We start from the raw sequence: 7,925 nt of genomic DNA, 5'->3' as shown, positions 1-7,925 counted from the left end.
TTATATACTGATGACTCCCAAATATAAACATCATAGATATTGCTATCAACTTCAGATCTATATATCAAATCACATATCCCTAGCTTTTTGATGTACTTTATACTCAACAGGTATTTAAATGAATAGTGTTAATTGCTCCACAAATTATAAAACGTTTCTCCTCTTTTTTTTTTTTTTTGAGAGAAAGAAAGAAAAAGGGGGAGAGAGAACAGGATTCTTGCTCTATTGTCTATTTTTTTAAAGACTTCCCTTATTGTATTAAAATTAAATGTTCTGGCCGGCCACGGTGGCTCACGCCTGTAATCCCCGCACTTTGGGAGGCCAAGACGGGTGGATCACCTGAGGTCAGGAGTTCAAGACCAGCGTGACCAACATGGAGAAATCATGTCTCCACTAAAAATACAAAATTAGCTGGGCATGGTGGCACATGCCTGTAATCCCAGCTACTCAGGAGGCTGAGGCAGGAAAATCGCTTGAACCCAGGAGAGGCAGAGGTTGCTGTGAGCCGAGATCACGCCACTGCACTCCAGCCTGGACAAGAAGAGTGAAACATTGTCTCAAAAAATAAAGAAATAAATATCCTAAAAAATCAAAATATTTAGAAAAATGAAATCACAAAGATAGCTTTAAACAAATATTTCTGAATATCCTAACTCATGAGTACAAGAAAATTTTGGTATGCTATTTATACTTTCTTTTTTTTTTAATGAGACAGAGTCTTGCTCTGTCACCCAGGCTGGAGTGCAGTGATGCAATCTCGTCTCACTGCAACCTCCACCTGCCAGGTTCAAGCCATTCTCCTTCCTCAGCTTCCCAGGTAGCTGGGACTACAGACACACACCACCACTCCCAGCTAAGTTTTTGTGTGTATTTTTAGTAGGGACGGGGTTTCACAATGTTGGCCAGGCTGGTCTTGAATTCCTGACCTCAGGTATCCTCCCACCTCAGCCTCCCAGAGTCCTTGGATTACAGGAGTGAGCCACCACGCCCGGCCTACTTACACATTTTCTTTCTTTCTTTCTTTTTTTTTTTAGACAGAGTCTCGCTCTGTCATCCAGACTGGAGTGCAGTGGTGTGATCTCTGCTCACTGCAACCTCCACCTACCAGGTTCAAGCAATTCTCCTGCCTCAGCCTCTCAAGTAGCTGGGATTACAGGCACGCCACCACATCCAGCTATTTTTTGTATATTTAGTAGAGATGAGGTTTCACCACATTAGCCAGGCTGGTCTCGAACTCCTGACCTCAGGTGATCCTCCTGCCTCTGCCTCCCAAAGTGGTGGGATTACAGGTGTGAGCCACTGCACCTGGCTATTTACACATTTTCTTAGTGTTTCCTACATTTAGACACTGATAAAAAAAAAAAGTGAAACACAGGCTGGGCGAGGTAGCCCACATCTGCAATTCCAGCACTTCGAGAGGCAGAGGCAGGCAGATCACCTGAGGTCAGGAGTTCAAGACCAGCCTGGCCAACATGGTGAAACCCCGTCTCTACTAAATATACAAAATTAGCTCGGCGTGATGGTGCATGTCTGTAATCCCAGCTACTTGGGAGGCTGAGGGAGAAGAATCACTTGAACCCAGGAGGCAGAGGTTGAAGTGAGCCGAGATTGCACCATTGCAATCCTGGCTGGGCAACACAACAGAGCAAGACTCCATTTCAAAAAGAAAAATAAAGAAAGGAAAAGGAAAAAACAAAAGATTTGGGATGAGTGAGAATTATGCTCATTTGTGAAGTGAAAAGAGGGCAACAGATAAAGGAACTAGACCACAGGAAGCGAATTGCACGGTTCCCAAGAGTAACGAGAGAAGGCAAACCCCAGTGCATAAGCAACTTCAAGGTGCTGCTCAAGTTTCTTATGGCCCCATGGGCCACCCCACCTTCAAATAGAGAAGAAAGAGATTCCATCTCTTACTGGAGAACGAAGACAATGAAGTCGTTCTTTGCAATCTACCACACCTCATCGCTAGCACCACGGAAAAAGCTGTCCTTTGAGATTCCTTTTCCTATACAAGCTTGAGTCTTGCAGGCCATGGGAAGGAGCTGGATTTCTTTCATTCTTTCTTTTTCAGATACAGGGTATAGCTCTGCTGCACAGGCTGCAGTGCAATGGTGTGATCATAGCTCATTGTAGCCTAGAACTCTAGAACTCCAGAACTCAAGCGATCCTCCCACCTCAGCCTCCTGAGCAGCTAGGACCACAGACACACACCACCATGACGAGCTATTTGGGTTTGTTTTTGGTAGAGACAGGGGTCTCACTATGCTGCCCACACTGGTCTTAAACTCCAAGCCTCAAGTGATCCTCCCGCCTCAGCCTCCCAAAGTGCTGGGATTACAGGCATAAGCCACTGCCCTCAGTTCAGTCCTTCCAGATTTTCTAAATTCCCAGAGCTAAATAATTAGACCGCATTGCTTTGGCCTCATAGAATCACCTTCATGGAATTTCACTTCCTCATTAAGTCATCAGTTGCATCCAAGGACCCTGGGGCAGCAGCTACAAATCCAGGTCCACAAACACATGAATCACAGGGATCTCATTGAGGGTGCTCAGGAGAAGTTTCTCCAGCGTCTCCTGCAGGAAGAGCTGTGCCTCTCTTGAGCATGTGGCTGGCTGTAATTTTATGGAAACTGAATCCTGTTTCAATCCTTGAGAGGACTCGGGGGAAGTCAGATTTGTGGCTCACTTCCAGTTGTGTGTGTGAGACAATAAAATGTGCACATTCATGGCTAATATAACTCCTGGCATTTTTTTTTTTAAACCTCATGTTTCAACTCCCCTAAGCATTTAATTGGGTTTTTTCTTTGCTGTAGTTTTATAAGCCATCTCAACTCCCCTTGTAGAACAAGGAGGGATATAAAGAAATAAACCAAAATACAAATATATCTCCTGCCCATAACGGATGCTTTATTCACGATCAGATATCCACTCCTTCCACCCAAAAATGAAAGGAGTAAAAGCCTCTAAGATGGGATCCCTTGAGTCAGGAGTTTGAGGATGCAGAAAGCTGTGATTATGCCATTGCACTCCAGCTTTGGTGAACAAATGGGACCCCATCTCTTGAGAAAACAAAACAAAACAAAAAATAACAATAAAATAAAAAAAATCATTTGACTCTGCTTCAAACTTCATAAATTTTCTGATGTTATACAAACCTATTCTCGGCTGGGCATGGTGGCTCATGCCTGTAATCCCAGCACTTTGGAAGGCCAAGGCAGGCAGATCACTTGAGGTCAGGAGTTCAGACCAGCCTGGTCAACATGATGAAGCCCCATCTCTACTAATAATATATAAATCAGCCAGGTGTGGTCATGGGCACCTGTAATCCCAGCTACCTGGGAGGCTGAGGCAGGAGAAGTGCTTGAACCCAGGGGGAAGTGGTTGCAGTGAGACAAGATTGTGCCATTGCACTTCAGCCTGAGCGATGGAGTGAGACTCTGTCTCAAAGCAAAACAAAACACAAAACAAACTGATTCTCAGCACACTACAGCAAACACAACCAAAATGACTCCACATTGGGTGGAGATGGGAGAAACCCCATCTCTACTAAAAATACAAAAAACCAGCCGAGCGGTGGCTCACGCCTGTAATCCCACCACTTTGGTAGGCCAAGGCGGGTAGATCATTCGAGGTCAGGAGTTCAAGACCAGCCTGGCCAACATGGTGAAACCCCATCTCTACTAAAAATACAAAAATTTGCATGGTGGTGCATGCCTGTAATCCCAGTCACTCAGGAGGCTGAGGCACAAGAATCGCTTGAACCTGGGAGGTGGAGGTTGCAGTAAGCAAGATTGTGTCACTGCACTCCAGTCTGGGCAACAGAGTGAGGCTCTGTCTTAAAAAAAAAAAAGATCAATACTAGGCTAGGTGCGGTAACTCGTGCCTGTAATCCCAATAGTTTGGGAGGCTGAGGTGGGCAGATTACTTGAGTTCAGGAGTTTGAGACCAGCCTGGGCAACATGGTGAAACCTCATCTCTACAAAAAAATGATACAAGAAAAAGCCAGGTGTTGTGGCAACATGCCTGTGATCCCAGCTACTCAAGAGACTGAGGTGGAAAGATCACTTGAGCTAGGGAGTTGGAAGCTGCAGTGAGCCATGATCAAGCCACTCAACTCCAGCCTGAGCAACAGAGTGAGACCTCATCTCAACAACAACAACAACAAAGATAGATACAAAAGTCCTCAACAAACATTCTAGCAAACTGCAGCATATTAAAAGGATTACATGCCATGACCAAGTGGAATTATTCCTGGAATGGGCCAATGTACAAAAATCAACCAATGTAATATACCACATTAACCAAATGGGGAAAAATACACAATCATCTTAATTGATAGAAACAAAGAATTTGAGAAAATTTATATGCTTTCATGATTATAGAAGCACTCGACAAAATTAGGAGGAAATTAACTCAATATAATAAAGACTATTTATTATAGGGAGGGAGGATCTTGCTATATTGTCCAGGCTGGAGGGCAGTGTCATGATCATTGCTCACTGTAACCTCAAACTCCTGGGCTCAAGCTATCATCCTGCCTCAGCCTCCAAGTAGCAAGGCATGCACCACCATGCCCAGCTAACTTTTTTATTTTTTGTAAATAAAGGGTCGTCCTTTGGTGCCCAGACTTGTCTCAAACTCCTGACCTCAAGCAATCCTCCTACCTCAGCCTCCCAAAGTGCTGGGATTACAGACAGGAGCCATCATACACAATTTGACCATATATAAAAACCCACAGCTAATATCATACTCAACAATAAAAGACTAAAAGCTTTTTCTCCAATAGCAGGAATAAGACAAGGATGCCCACTTTTTACTTCTATTCAATATACTACTGAAGGTAGAAGAGAAACTGTACAAGAAAAACAAAGAGAAGTCATCCAAAATGGCACAGAAGTAACATTATCTCTGTCATGACCTTATCTATAAGAAATTAAGGCTGGGCACGATGACTCGCACCTGTAATCCCAGCACTTTGGGAGGCCAAGGCAAGCGGATCACCAGAGGTCAGGAGTTCCAGACCAGTCTGGCCGGCATGGTGAAACTCTGTCTCTACTGAAAATACAAAAATTAGCTGGGCGTGGTGGTGGGTGCCTGTAATCCCAGCTACTCGGGAGGCTGAGGCAGGAGAATCTCTTGAGCCCAGGAGGTGGAGGTTGTAGTGAGCCGAGATCGCATCATTGTACTCCAGCCTGAGTAACAAGAGTGAGACTCCATCTCAAAAAAAGAAGAAAAAAAAGAACAAATATCGTTCTTTGGAAAGATTTCACATACAGGAATACCCGAGAGATATATTGCAGGTTTACTTCCAGACCATCTCAATAAAGTGAATATCGCAATAAAGTGAGTCACACGAGTTTTTTGGTTTCCCAGTGCATATAAAAGTTATGTTTACACTATACTGTATTCGACTAAGTGTGCAATGGCATTATGTTTTTAAAATGTGTATGCTTTCATTAAAAAATACGTTATTGCTTTAAAAATGCTAATGATCATCTGAGCCTTCAGCAAGTCATCATCTATTGGCTGGGGGAGAGTCTTGCTTTGATGCTGATGGTTGCTGAGCGCAGCGGTGGTTACTGAAAGATTGGCGGAAGCTGTGCAGACAACAGTGAAGTTTGCCTCACTAGTTGACTCATCCTTTCCCAAAATATTTCTCTGTAGCAAGAGGTGCCGTTTTACAGCATTTTATTCACAGAACTTCTTTCAAAACTGGAGTCAATCCTTTTCAACTTTACTGCTGCTTTATCAACTAAATTTGTGTAACTTTCTAAATCCCTTGTCAGTTCAACAATGTTCACAGCATCTTCACCAGTAGATCCTATCTCTAGAAACCACTTTCTTTGCTCATTCATAAGTAGCAACTCCTCATCCGTTTAAGTTTGATCATGAAATTGCAGCAATTCAGTCCCATCTTTATGCTCTATTTCTAATTCTAGTTATCTATTTCCATCACATCTGCAATTCCTTCCTCCACGGAAGTCTTAAGTGCCTCAAAGTCATCCATGAGGGCTGGAATCAACTTCATCCAAATGCATTAAGGTTGGTATTTTGACCTCCTCCCATGCACTGCTAATGTTGCTGTTGCTGTTTTTTGAGAGGGAGTCTAGCTCTATGGCCCAGGCTGGAGTGCAATGGCATGATCTCGGCTCACTGCAACCTCCACTTCCCGGGTTCAAGCAATTCTCCTGCCTCAGCCTCCCGAGTAGCTGGGACTACAGGCACGAGTCACCACACCCAGCTAATTTTTGTATTTTTAGTAGAGGCAAGGTTTTGCCATGTTGGCCAGGCTGGTCTCGACCTCCTGACCTCAGGTGATCCGCCCATCTTGGCCTCCCAAAGTGCTGGGATTACAGGCATGAGCGACTGAGCCCGGCCCTATCTCAGCTTTTGATGTGCCTTCCTTACTAAGCTTAATCATTTCCAGCTTTCATTTAACATGAAAGGCGTGTGACTCTTCTTTTCACTTGAGCACGTAGAGGCTGATGTAGGGTTATTAATTGGCCTAATTTCAATATCAAATTTGGAATAGGACAGATGGGAGGATAACTTGAGCCCAGGAGTCCAAGACCAGGCCTGGCAACATAGGGAGACCCTGTCTCTACAAAAAAATTAAATATAGCCAGGGGTGGTGGTGTATGCCTGTGGTTCAGTTACTTGGGAGGCTGAGGAAGATCGCTTGAGCCCAAGGAGGTTGAGGCTGCAGAGAGCTATGACTGCACAACTGCACTCCAGCCTGGGAGACAGGGCAAGATCCTTTCTTAAGACCCTTTCTCAAAACAACAACAAAAAGTAAACATTGTTTCTGCTAATGCTGTACATATACCAAAGTTCCCCCTTTCCTATGCTTTTCTTTTCCAAGGTTTCAGTTACCCGAGGTCAGCTGAGGTCCAAAAATAAGTGAGTACAGTTATTTTCTTTTTTTCCAAGACAGAGTCTCGCTGTTGTCCAGGCTGGAGTACAATGACTCAATCTTGGCTCCCTGCAACCTCCGCCTCCTGGGTTTAAGCAATTCTCCTGCCTCAGCCTCCTGAGTAGCTGGGATTACAGATGCTCACCAACAAACCCAGCTTCTTTTTTTGTATTTTTAGTAGAGATGGGATTTCACCATGTTGGCCAGGCTGGTCTTGAACTCCTGACCTCATGATCCACCCGCCTTGGCCTCCCAAAGAGCAGGGATTACAGGAGTGAGCCACTGTGCCCAGCCAGTTATTTTCAAAGACCACATTTACATAACTTTAATATGGTACATGGTTATAATTGTTCTTTTATAAATTGTTGCTAATCCTACTGCACCTAACTTACTCATTTTATCACAGGCATTTATGTATTGGACACATCTCATCAACCACATGCCACTAGAGGTACATGGCCCACACTCTAGGGGTCACTGATTTAAGGATTCTGAATGGCGGAAGAGGGGCTGTTACCTCTCCAGCAGAGTGCTGGGGGTTTCTGCAGTGCCGCCCTGCACGTGCAGGTTCAGGCTCACAGAGCCAGTCACATAACTAAAAAGTCCCTGTAGACCTGATGGCCTACCCATCACTCAAGGAGTTCAGCACACAGGTGTGGGACAGGCCTTATGTTTTTGAAATATGAGGTCATCACTCAGGGGCCCTCGGAACATATCTTATAACTGCATTGGCTTCTAGTTGTGGCTATGTTTAAGCCACAAACTTGGTGGCTCAAAAACACCACAGATCAGTCAGCATGGTGGCTCACACCTGTAATCCCAGCACCTTGGGAGGCCGAGGCAGCGGATCACTCGAGGTCAGGAGTTCATGACCAGCCTGGCCAACATGGGGAAACCCCATCTCTACTAAAAAGACAAAAATTAGCCAGATGTGGTGGCACGCACCTGTAATCCCAGCTACTCGGGAGGCTGAGGCAGAAGAATTGCTTGAATCTGGGAGGTGGAGGTTGCA

The sequence above is a fragment of the Aotus nancymaae genome, unplaced genomic scaffold (assembly GCF_030222135.1).
Source record: "Aotus nancymaae isolate 86718 unplaced genomic scaffold, 86718_ANA_hifiasm-v0.15.2.pri h1tg000049l, whole genome shotgun sequence".
NCBI classification, from domain to species: Eukaryota; Metazoa; Chordata; class Mammalia; order Primates; family Aotidae; genus Aotus; species Aotus nancymaae.
This window is presented reverse-complemented; position numbering follows the sequence as displayed.